Consider the following 12,585-nt stretch of genomic DNA (forward strand, 5'->3'; position numbering starts at 1 on the left):
ACACTTTAGTTCACTGCCTTAGACTTCTTGAACACAAGACAGAAATAAACTTCTTTCTTTAAGCCACTGTCATTTCATTTTTTCTGTAACCTGCAGCTGAACTTAATCCTAATCAGTAGACCGTTTTTAAGTCTCTCCTAATGAATGCATTTGGCACCAGTGCTAAATACAATCTTCCAGACACAGTATCATCCTTACTTATGATTCTTCTGCTCAAAAACTGTCAGTGGCTGCCATATACTAATAGGATTGAATCCAGACTGCTTAGCTTGGCATACAAAGCCCCATAATCTGGCTCTATGTTACAATGCTAACCTCAACAGCTCCTTGACCAACCCTGACAAAACATACATGAGCGTGCACGCATGCACACACACACACACACACACACACACACACACGCTCCTCATCGTCACCTCCATTCCAGCCTTGTTGCTCTATATGATATCTCTGAATATCTGCAGGTTGAGTTGCATTTATGATAGCTGAGATATAGGTAGGTAGTCACTCCCTTTCAAAATGAAGTGTGGGCCAGGAGCAGAAGCTCATGCCTGTAATCCTGGCACTTTGGGAGGCTGAGGGGGGAGGATCACTTGACCCCAGGAATTTGAGACCAGTCTAGGTAATATAGTGAGACTTCGTCTCTACAAAAAAAATCTTTTTTTTAATTAGCTGAGCATAGTGGTACACACTTACAGTCCCAGCTACTTGTGAGGCTGAGGTGGGAGGATTCCTTGAGCCCCAGGAGGTAGAGGCCGCAGTGATCTATGATCATGCTATTGCACTTCAGCCTGGGTGACAGAGAGAGATCTTATCTCAAAAAAAAAAAAGTGTGAGTGGAAACAATCTCAATGGCCCATTATAGTACAGAAAAATTGTGATGTGGCCATAAAATAGGATATTACACAGCAATAAAAAAGAATTAATTATGGCATATGATAACATGAGAAATTTACAAATATAATATTCAACAAAATAACATTCAAAAATAGACAAAATGTATCTACAATCATAGGAATCAGGATTGTGGTTATACTTGGGGTGTTAGTGCACAGAAAGGGGCTGAGGGGGGATTCTGAGTGCTGGCAATGTTCTATTTATTGATCAAAATACTGGTTACACATGGGTTTATGTCATGAAAATTACTCCAGCTGCATCCTTGATTAGCGTACTTTTCTGTATGTAAACTTCAATAAGAAGTTTGTAGGCCAGGCACAGTGGCTCAAGCCTGTAATGCTAGCACTTTGGGAGGCCGAGGTGAGCAGACTGCTTGAGCTCAGGAGTTCAAGACCAGCCTGGACAACATAGTGAGACCCTGTCTCTACAAAAAAAATACAAAAATTAGCTGAGCATGGTGGCACACACCTGTAGTCCCAGCTACTCAAGAGGCTGAGGTAGGAGGTTAGCTAGAGCCCAGGAGGCAAGGTTGCAGTGAGCTGGGATCACACCACTGCACTCCAGCCTGGGTGACAGAGTCAGACCCTGTCTCAAAAGAAAAAAAGAAAAGTTTGCTTAAAAAAACAGGCAAATACGGTTGAGTGCAGTGGCTCATGCCTGTAATCCCAGCACTTTGGGAGGCCAAGGTGGGCAGATTGCACAGTCTGGAGTTCGAGAACAGCTTGGCCAACGTGGTGAAATTGTCTCCACTAAAAATACAAAAATTAGTTGGGCAACTCTGAGAAAAACTCTGTCTCAAAAAGAAAAAAAAAAAGACATATGAAAACAAACTCACCTAACTGTTGGGAAGAGGGAGAAGCCCTAAACAGAAGTGAGCTGAAACTCTTTGATTTAGATCATTTTCTCTAATACTCTAGTATTTCTTTTTTCTAAATGGTTCTTACCATCATGCCCAGTCTAATACTCTAATATTTCTGGCAGATAGAATAATGCCCCTCAAAGATGTCTATGTCCTAATCCCCAGAATCTGTCACTGTGTTGCCTTACATGGCAAAAGGGACTTTGGGCCAGGCACAGCGGCTCACACCTGTAATCCCAGCACTTTGGGAGGCCAAGGTGAGCAGGTCACCTGAGGTCAGGAGTTCAAAACCAGGCTGGCCAACATGGTGAAACCCTGTCTCTCTTAAAAATACAAAAAATTAGCTGGGCGTGGTAGCTCATGGCCATAATTCCACCTATTTAGGAGGCTGAAGCAGGAAAATCGCTTGAACCTGGGAGGGGGAGGCTGCAGTGTGCTGAGATCACATCACTGCACTCTGGCCTGGGTATTAGAGCGAGACTCTGTCTCGAAATAAAAAAAGGTGTGGGGAGGGGGGACTTTCCAGATGTGATTAACTTAGGAATTCTGAGATGTAGTGATTAGCCCAGATTTTCTAGGTAGGGTTTTGTAAATGGGAGACAGGAGAGTCAGGATGGGAAGAAGGGCCGGAAGATGCTGTTACTGGCTTTGAGGATGGAAGAAGGAACCAGGAGCCAAGAAATGAAGTCAGCTTTTAGAAGTTAGAAAATGAACAACATTTTCCCAAGGGCCTACAAAAAGGAACCACAGAGCCCTGTTGACACCTTGATTTTAGCTCTATGAAACCCATTTCAGAGTTCTGAACTCCAGAAACACAAGATAACAACTTTGGGTTGTTTTAAACCACTGTGTTTGTGAAATTTGTTATAGCAGCAATAGGTAACTAATACAACAACATAAAATAACTACAGTGTATCCCCATGGGCAGTGAGCCCCACTTTCTGTAAGTAGATAAAAGTTCCTCTAACAGTACTTTTAGAATAACTTTCCGCCGGGCGCGGTGGCTCAAGCCTGTAATCCCAGCACTTTGGGAGGCTGAGGCGGGTGGATCATGAGGTCAAGAGATCAAGACCATCCTGGTCAACATGGTGAAACCCCATCTCTACTAAAACTACAAAAAATTAGCTGGGCATGGTGGCGCGTGCCTGTAGTCCCAGCTACTCAGGAGGCTGAGGCAGGAGAATTGCCTGAACCCAGGAGGCAGAGGTTGCGGTGAGCCGAGATCAGGCCATTGCACTCCAGCCTGGGTAGCAAGAGCGAAACTCCGTCTCAAAAAAAAAAAGAATAACTTTCCAAAAATGTTAGCTGGTCCACCTGCCCACTGATTTTTACATGCAGGTATTTTGTGAAATTTTCCATTTCAATTGACTCACTTTGAGTACTTTACATCCTTCACACACTGTTGTATAAATTCACATTAATTATTTCATTTAACCCTTACAACAAACCTGTGACATAGTATCACACCCATTTGACAGATGATAAAACCGAGGCTCAGACAATAATAGTAAGCAAAGCTAAGAAATATTGAGCATTTATTCTGATCTAGGAACTGTACACATGTTAACTAATCTAATTCTCCCAAAAATCCTATTCCTCATTTACAGATGAAGAAACAGATGTCACGCACAGAGAGTCTAAGTAACTTTCCAAAATCTTTGCAGGTATAAGGGGCTGTGACTGGAACCCAGATCCTTGGGGCGCCAAGAGCAGTGTGCTTTGGGTTGTACCCCCACTCCATCTCATCCATGTCAAAGCCACTGTCATAGTCATTACCACAAGTTACTGGCAACAGCCCAGGCTTCTGGAATTCGGCCCAGCCCTGTCATTCCACCTGAGCCCCCTTCAGGCAGTGAGTGCTGTCTGCCGAATGCAAGCCAGGGTTCAAGGATGGCCTCATGGGCTGAAGCTCCAAGTGGCAAGGGGCCCCTTGGAAGGACCTCCCTGGCACTGTTCACTAGCCACAGCAACCACATACCCCATTCTCCCCTTGGCATATGCTCAGCCTCCCTCTTTTCCTGGCCCTCTTGAGTTACCTCCCCATATGCTTTAAGCAGGGGAGTCCTCCATAGCTTCCATAGAAGACAGGGAATCCCTGAAATGGACGCTGTTGCATGTGCTACAGACCAGAGGGCAGCGAGTCCCAGGAGCAGCACTGGGATTTTTTTTTTTTTTTTTTTTTTTGAGACGGAGTTTTGCTCTTGTTGCCCAGGCTGCAGTGCAATGGTGAGCGCGATCTTGGCTCACCACAACCTCTGCCTCCTGGATTCAAGTGATTCTCCTGCCTCAGCCTCCTGAGTAACTGGGATTACAGGCCTGTGCCACCACACCCGGCTAATTTTGTATTTGTAGTAGAGATGGGGTTTCTCCCTGTTGGTCAGGCTGGTCTCGAACTCCTGACCTCAGGTGACCCACCCACCTCTGCCTCCCAAAGTGCTGGGACTGCAGCCATGACCCACCGCACCCCGCTACTTGACTGGTCTTAAACCTCTCCCGCTCACCTCTCCCATTGCTTGTTCAGCCTCACACCCCAACACCTTGCTCAAGCCAGTGTTATACCCTCCACACCCTCTTCAGCCAGCTTTTCCTGAGTTCTAAACCTCTTTTCCCCTTTTCCTCTCCCCACCTCACCCCTTGTCCTCTCTTAGGTGCCAGCTAGAACTATTTTTATATAAACTGTGGAATTTTTTTCCCCAGAAACTTCCAGTGGCTCTCTTATTTCAAAGAGCAAATATCTCTCCTTTTCTTTAAATCTCAGTTTTAAACTACCTTTTAACTACCATGCTTTTAACTACCTTTTGCTAAACAAAGACATGTGGCATTTGCTGATAAGAGCTTAGGGCATGACAGCTGCTCAAGGGCGTTTCAGATTTGGACTCTGCTCTGACACCTCCAGCAAGTGAGTTCATGGGTCTAGGTTGCCTGGGTCTGCACTCTGGGAACAAGGAACCCCAGAGCCCCGATTTATAGAAGACAGTGTCCTGGTAACTTGGGGGCCTGAAATTCAATTCTATTGGCAGAAATAAAAGTAAAAAGTGTGGACAGATAGAAAACTGCAAGGTGAAGAGCCACAAGTATCTCGTTCTCCACGGAGGATTCTAAGCACCAAGTTTCAGGGGCTGAGAGGAAACGTTCCAGACTATAAACCCATCTTGGTAATTTGACATGGTTTTATGAGGTTATCCCTTTGGAAGCACACAGGGAGAACTGTGCCCGAGTGGACTCCGGCAAGGAAATGGCATTTGAATACAGGCCAGTTCTTATCTGCCACCCTCGCGTATCCATGGAGAGCCTCTTTCTGAAGTGGGGAAGAGGTACATTCATTGCTCATAGCAGCTCTTGCTATTTCTGGAAAGACAAGCGATGGAGCTCACCTAATCTTAGGATGCTCCTGGAGAAGTTCTAAGGACTTCACTTGCCATATCTCATTTAATCCTCACAGCCCTGTGGATATTACCATCCTCATTAGACAGATGAAGAAACTGAGGCATACAGTAGTTGGGTAGCTTCAAGTTATCAACTCTGTAAACTTCACAGCTGGGGTTGGAACCCAAGCAGGCTGACCCAAGCTTGGCGCAGATGCATTGTGGCTTCCTGATTTATGACAATTTGAAACTTGGTCAATTGGGTTTGATCAGGGTGGGCGTGTGTGTCTCTGAGGAGAGCACCTTCCTGTGCCCCCAGTCCTGGAGACTCTACCAGGGACAGCCCCCATTTCTCTGTCCTCTCCCCAAACGGCTCCAAACTGTTCTGGGGTTTCTAGCAACTACTACAAAATGCCTTCCCCTTTCTCTCCCTCTTCCACAGTATAGGGAAGCTGGAGCTTTGGCTGCCATAGAGACCCAAGAACAAAATCCAGATCACAAGGGCATGAAAATATCAGGTTCCAAAGAGGTAAGAGGGAGCCATTGGCTGTCCCTGGACTAGGAATCACCCCGCATACCCGCTCAACAAGTCTCCCTTTCCCCGGGTCTGGGTGGCCCGGGTCTGGGAGTCCCCGCTGCGGGGCACAGCGCCTCCACGGGGCCCTCTGGCGCGGCTGCGGCGCGGCGCGTCCTGCGCAGGGAGCGCGCCCAGTTCTCCGGGCCCGGGTGGCGGGACTTCTCAGGCCGAGGGGTCGGGCAGCGCCGCCTTCCCACTTCCGCTGTCCTCGGAGGGGTCCGAGGGGTCTGCGGCGCCGGGTCCCAGGGGCGCTGGGGGCCGCAGTGCGGGGCTGGGGAGGGCGCCTGCGCGCGGGGCAGCCAGGGCTCGGTCTGTCTGTCTGTGGGTCTGTCCGCCTGCACCTCGGGGCCGCCCGGCCGCGCAGAGCCGGGGGAAAGCGCGCAGCGCTCACCTGCAGCAGTCCGCGCCTGGGAAGCGAGGCAGGGGCTCAGCCACCCGGGTCTTCCTCGTTGGCCTCTTCGCCTCGCCGAGGGCCGCGGCTCTCCTCGGGGATCGCTCGTGGGAGGCGAGGACGGAGTCCCAGCCGCTGCCGCTGCCGCTGCCGCTGCCTCCGCCGCCGCCTGCTCCAAGTCCCATCCCAGAGCTCTCCGCTCGCTCGCCGGCTGCCTGGGAGGCGCTGGGCAAGGGCGGGCGGGCGGGCGGCGGGGGAGGCGGTGCTGCGCGAGGGTGGGGAAGGAGGGGTGTCCTCTTTGGGGATGGGGAAGGCGCGGAGAGAGAGCGGCGGCGAGGGCGGCCCCACCCAGCAGGCAGCCCCGGGAGCTGGGCACTCTGGCGGCGCGCCTTGCCTGCTGCCACCTGGCTCCACGCAGTCCCTGTCCGAGCCCAGGCGGGCATCACTCAAGGGTCGGAAGCCGCAGACTAAGAACACAGGCAGCTTTAGGGACCAGTCGGGGTGGGAGTGTGGGGAGGGGTCTCCTGGGGGAAAGGAGATATGGCAGGAATCTTATATCTAGAGCTTTGGGTCGTGATCTGCAAGACTCACCCATTGACGACGGGGATGGAGAAAAAAGTGGTGAGAATTGGGCTAACAGATGACAAGCGCCAAGAGCTGTCTTGGCAGTACCCAGAGCACCCCACCAGTGCCAGTTCATATTAACAGAGCGTCCACTGGCTGGAGACCAGGCCCCAGGGTGGGGAGGGGGTAAAGATGCCAGGATGGATAGAAGACAACATTCCTTCCCCGAGGGAGCAGGGAAAGTCTAGTTCAGACAAGACTTTTGAAATATGGGCTGAGACATTTGCAACTTAGCAAATTGGAGGAACCTCACCTTAGATGTCCCCACGGAGCCTTGGAGGGATGCAGAAGACAGGATTGGCTGGTGACAGTCAAAGTGGCCAGCACCCCACTCTACCAGCTCCCCAGCTCCTGAAGGCTGGGTGAGTGGCTCTACAACAGACCAAGACATCTCGTATAATGCTCCAAAATTCTATTCCCAAACCACTAACCAATGCACCCAGTTCAAGTTTTAACAAGCTACCAGGAGAGGCAGCAGCACTAACTAGTTTCAAAACCTCTGGACGTGCCACAGACTGATAATTTGGTGCTTTGGGCCGACTTCGTTTTGTAATTAACCAACACTCCTATTTGATGTTAGAGTTGGTTCCTGAAATACGAATAAACGTCATGTACAAAATCAATTCTTCAGGAAAGCTCCAGGAGGGGTAATTAAAATTCCAGCCATGAAGTAAGGGGTTAACATACTCAAGCCATCAGGCAACTCAATGGCACTTCAATATCCAGAAAGAATTGTGGATTCCTGTTCCTTTACCCAGTACCTTAAGCTCTCTGGGCACTCTTGGCTGCCTGCACTGATGAGAAATAGTTTTTTTTGTTATGTCTTTGGGAGGAGGTAGGTGGAGGTCAGAAAACAGAGGAAAGTCTTCAGGAAATGTTTGGTCTCTGAAGTCTTGGATCCCATAGAAGAAAATTCTTCTTGAGTCTGGGCCAGTGAAAATCCCCTAGGAACTGGGGAAGTTGAGCTCCAGTTTATGGAAAGTTATATTTAAAATGTGTTGCCTTATTCCAAGACACCAGTGTGATCCAGTAATTTACCAGGAAAACAATAGCAATCCCCAACCCTTCCAAATTGTAAGGAAATTGTAATTTAGTAACTGATTCCAGTGACTCTCCTGTATGCCAATTAAAATGGGTGTTTTTCCCCTAGGGAGTTCAATTGAAATTCTTCAGAATAGGAAACCCACTTACGAAGTACACTTGGGGCCAAGTCAAATAGGTCAAATGAGTTGTTCTACCTTGTGGGATGATCGTCAGATCTGCCAGAAAAAAAACGAAGCAAAAGCAAATTCAATGTCCTGAAATATGAAGTCAGAACAAACAATGAAATGATTTCTGGGTTACCTTCAGGATGAATTGCAAGTTGATAATTAAGGCTCTTGATTAGGAAAAGGCCAAAATTGCCTTTTCTACTAGAGGTCCTGCCATGTGCTAGCTGTACAGACAACCTTATTCAGAAGTGTGGAGTTAAGATGTTTAGTTCTGGGACTGGGCGGTGGCTCACACCTATAAACACAGCATTTTGGGAGGCTGAGGTGGACAGATCACTGGGGTCAGGAGTTTGAGACCAGCCTGGTCAACATGGTGAAACCCCATCTCTACTAAAAATACAAAAATTAACCCGGCATGGTGGCGGGAGCCTGTAACCCCAGCTACTCAGGAGGATGAGGCAGGAGAATCACTTGAACCTGGGAGGCGAAGGTTTCAGTGAGCCAAGATCACACCACTGCACTCCAGCATGGGCAACAAAGCCAGACTCCAAAAAATAAAAATAATAATAATACAAAAATTAGCTGAATATAGTGGTGCATGCCTGTAATCCCAGCTACTGGCACTACAGGCTGGATGACAGAGTGAGACCCTGTCTCAAAAAGAAAAAAAAAAAAAAAAAAAAGATTTTCAGCCAGGTGTGGTGGCGCATGCCTGTAGCCCCAGCTCCTCAGGAAGCTGAGGCTAGAGGATAGCTTGAGTCGAGGAGTTCTGGGCTGCAGTGCGCTGTGCCCATCGGGTGTCCGCACTAAGTTCAGCATCAATATGGTGACCTCCTGGGAGTAGGGGACCACCAGGTTGCCCAAGGAGGGGTGAACCAGCCCAAGTTGGAAATGGAGCAGGTCAAAACTCCCGTGCTGATCATTGGGGGATCAGGCCTGTGAATAGCCACTGCACTCCAGCCTGGGCAACATAGTGAGACCCCGTCTCTTAAAAAAATAAAAAAATTTTTTAAAGATTTTTTTGTTTTTATATGGGCACTCACGCAAGCAGACAAGAATGAGGTATACCTTATCTGAGAGCTCCTAAGAGCTCACGAGTTAACTGGAATTGACATCTGTTTAAACGAATCACAACCTGAGTAGCTATACTTGGGACCAACTCTCAGTTTCTGTCTCCACGTAGAGTATTGTAGAGTGAGGATTTGGGTCGGAGGAGTCATTTGACCCAGGCCTCACACTCATGAACAGTCTCGAATATAGACTTTAAACACAAGCATCCCTTTGCTCCTTGTAAACATTAGAACTTTTTGTTTTGCGTTAGAATCCTTCTTAATTGAGATCTAGCTATCTGGCCTAGAGGGCAGATTGAAATGAGACTGTCAAATCCAAAGGGGACCAGAGTACAGTATGAGGAAACTGAAGAACAGACAGGTTGCTTCACAGATTTATAACCCAAAATAAAGCTCTGCTGACTGCATGAGGAGACATGTAAAATTGCAATGTCATCTCACCTGCACTGTTTCCCTAGGTGACAGACAGTGTTTGAGTCCCATGTAGACTATTGGAGCTCCTCCCCATCCCCCTGCAGTAGATGGGTAGGAGAGGAAACATCTTCATATCTGGCCAGCTGCCCATGTGTTGGAGCTGGAGATGCAAGGTTAAGGGAAAGTTGCAAGGTAGTGGATTAGCTTGGACTCCAGCCCAGGGAGGGGAGCCCTGTAGGCAGGGCAGTATCAACTTGCAATTCATGCTGAACGTAACCCAGAAATCATTTCCTTGTTTGTTGTGACTTCATATTTCAGGATATTGAACTTGCTTTTGCTTCATTTTTTTCTGGCAGACCTGAAGATCATCCACAAGGTAGAACAACTCATTTGACCTATTCAGGATACCCCATCGACATGGATGATTTTTTTTTTAATGTTGAAGAGTAAGATAATAAAGTGAGAAGCCTTAAGGCACAGGCAATGGTAAGTACAAATTTGACTTGTTTTCTTGGATCCTGGCAAGGCTGAAACACTGCCTGTCTACCTGCAGACTAGGTTTCACTTTGGAGCAGAGGATGGACCTGCCATTTATGGAATCATTGGCTCAGCAACACAGATTGCTGCTTCTTTCATTCCTAAACCTAGAAATTGGCACGAAGTGGTCGGCTATTAGAAGCCAATAGCCTCTTTCTTGTGACACTCCACCGTCTACCTTCTCTCAAGGATATTAATGAGTCTATGTCTGCATGGGAGGCCTGGTGTTAAATCAGTTTGCCAGACACTTGGGCAATGTCTGTGTGCCTCTATCCTATAAGATCCCCCAGCATGCAGGCAGAGCTCAATAAATGGAGATTCGAGAATAACAAAAATAGACCGGGTGCGGTTGCTCACACCTGTAATCCTAGCACTTTGGGAGGTCAAGGCAGGCAGATCACGAGGTCAGGAGATCGAGACCATCCTGGCCAACATGGTGAAAACCCATCTGTACTAAAATACAAAAAATTAGCCAGGCGTGGTGGCAGGCTTCTGTAGTCCCAGCTACTCGGGAGGCTGAGAATTGCTTAAATCCAGGAGGTAGAGGTTGCAGCAAGCCAGGATCACCCTATAGCACTCCAGCCTGTCAACAGACCGAGACTCTGTCTCAAACAAACAAAAACCAAAAAATACAAAATTAGCCTGACATAGTGGCACAAGCCTGCAGTCCCAGCTACTCAGGAGGCTGAGGCAGGGAGAATCACTTGAACCTGGGAGGGAGAGGTTGCAGTGAGTCGATATCATGTCACTGTACTCCAGCCTGGGCAACAGAGCTGAACTCCATCTCAAAAAAACAAAAAAAAAGAAATTCAACAAATGAAGTGGAAACTCTATACTCTAAAAGCTGCAAGCATTATTGAAAGAAATTACAGAAGATCTAAACAAATAGAAAGACATTCCATATTCATGGATTGGAAGATTTAATAAAATAGCAATAAGCCCAAATTGACCTACAGATACAACATAATCCATATTGAAATCACAGAGGCTTCCTTGCAGAAATTGACAAGTTGATGCTAAAGTTCATATGGCAATTTAAGGCATTCAGAGTAGCCAAGATAATCTTGATAAAAAAGAACAAAGTTGGAAGGCCAAGTGCAGTAACTCATACCTGTAATCTCAGTGCTTTGGAAGGTTGAGGTGGAAGGATTGTGTGAGGCCAGGAGTTAGAGACCAGCCTGGACAACATAGCAAGAACTCTATCTCTACAAAACATTAAAAAAAATTAGCCAGGCATGGTGGCACACGCCTTTAGTCCCAGCTACTTGGGAGGCTGAGGCAGGGGAATTGCTTGAACCCAGGAGGCAGAGGTTGCAGTGAGCCGAGATCGCACCACTGCACTCCAGTCTGGCGCCTGGAAATGGAGTGAGACTCTGCCCCCCCCCAAAAAAGAGAGAGGCCGAGGTGGGAGGATCATTTGAGCCCAGGAGTTTGAGACTGCAGTGAGCACTCCTGCCTGGGTGACAGTGTGAAACAGGGTCTGAAAAAAAAACAAAAATCATTTCCACTGCAGAAATTGCCTGCAGGGGGAATTTCTGTGCTTGAGTCTATGGTACCCACCACAGAGGAATTTACATTGCTTTTACTATTGGAATTTTGTGATACTCTTATAAAGGATGAAAGACAAACAACGTTTATCATGCATGGTCTTACAGGGATTTCATTTAAATCTGAAGTGACCAGGAAGTAGGTGAACAGGTTGCTATACTTAAGTTTCATTTTAGCTACAGACAATTTCCCCCCATTTATTCAATGTCTCAGGATTCTACAGGTCTTAAATTTGGTCATTTATTGCTATAACAATGATTTAAAAGAAGGGGAAAAGAGAAAGCTCCTAAGAGGAGGCACATCTAGCAATTTAATTTTTTATTCAGATTCCTACTGAATTAAGCTCACATGAAAGGGACTTGATCATAAGAATAGTAAGAGCTAAGAATGCCAGTTTCCTTTTGGTTTCAAATTTAGGCAGACTATTAGGTAGCCTCTCATCTTAGCGGGCCTTTAATCTTTCTTTGGAAAGCAATCCTTTTATGGCTGTGTTGCTGTTATCACCTTTACAACTTTCTTCTAAAAGTCAAGATGCTCCCCCAGAAGCCCCCCAGCCCAGTACACACTACGCTAGCTGTGGTTTTGGCAGGCTTGCTGGAGCAGTGACCCTCCCATGGTCTCCTTGCATCATCTATAGGAATCAATGATTTTCTTTCTTTCTTTCTTTTTTGTTCTCTTTTTCTTTTGTTGTCTTTCTTTCTTTTTTTTTTTTTTTTTTTTTACAGGGTCTCCTTCTGTTGACCAGGCTGGAGTGCAGTGGCGCAATCACGACTCACTGCAGCTTCAACCTTTCAGGCTCAGGTTTCTTCCATCTCAGCCTTCTGGGTAGCTGGGACCACAGGCATGCACCACACCTGGCTAATTTTTTTTTTTTTTTTGAAACAGAGTTTCACTCCTGTTGCCCCAGGCTGGAGTGTAATGGCATGATCTGGGCTCACCAAAACCTCCATTCCCCCCCACTCCAGGTTCAACAAATTCTCCTGCCTCAACTTCCCGAATAGCTGGGATTACAGGCGCACACCACCAGGTGTGGTCAGGCTGGTCTTGAACTCCTGACCTCAGGTGATCCGCCTGTCTCAGCCTCCCAAAGTG

At 47.4% G+C, this 12,585-nt stretch overlaps 1 protein-coding gene across 5 annotated transcripts in view; it reads right to left on the reverse strand.

Annotated features, from left to right (window-relative positions):
• Window positions 1–6,527, reverse strand: part of MATN2 (matrilin 2) — a 179,932-nt gene extending 173,405 nt beyond the window's left edge. For 2 of the 5 annotated variants that reach the window (XM_032248368.1, XM_032248358.1), the window contains exon 1: window positions 6,090–6,360. The gene's annotated coding sequence lies outside the window, so the exon portion shown is untranslated. Of the gene's footprint in view, window positions 1–5,699; window positions 5,882–6,089 lie in introns of those variants that run through there. The other 3 variants (XM_032248352.1, XM_032248375.1, XM_032248342.1) reach the window with 3 other exon arrangements.
• Window positions 6,528–12,585: the final 6,058 nt, after the last annotated feature.

The sequence above is a fragment of the Sapajus apella genome, unplaced genomic scaffold (assembly GCF_009761245.1).
Source record: "Sapajus apella isolate SASKATOON/1434 unplaced genomic scaffold, GSC_monkey_1.0 scaffold3, whole genome shotgun sequence".
Lineage (NCBI taxonomy): Eukaryota > Metazoa > Chordata > Mammalia > Primates > Cebidae > Sapajus > Sapajus apella.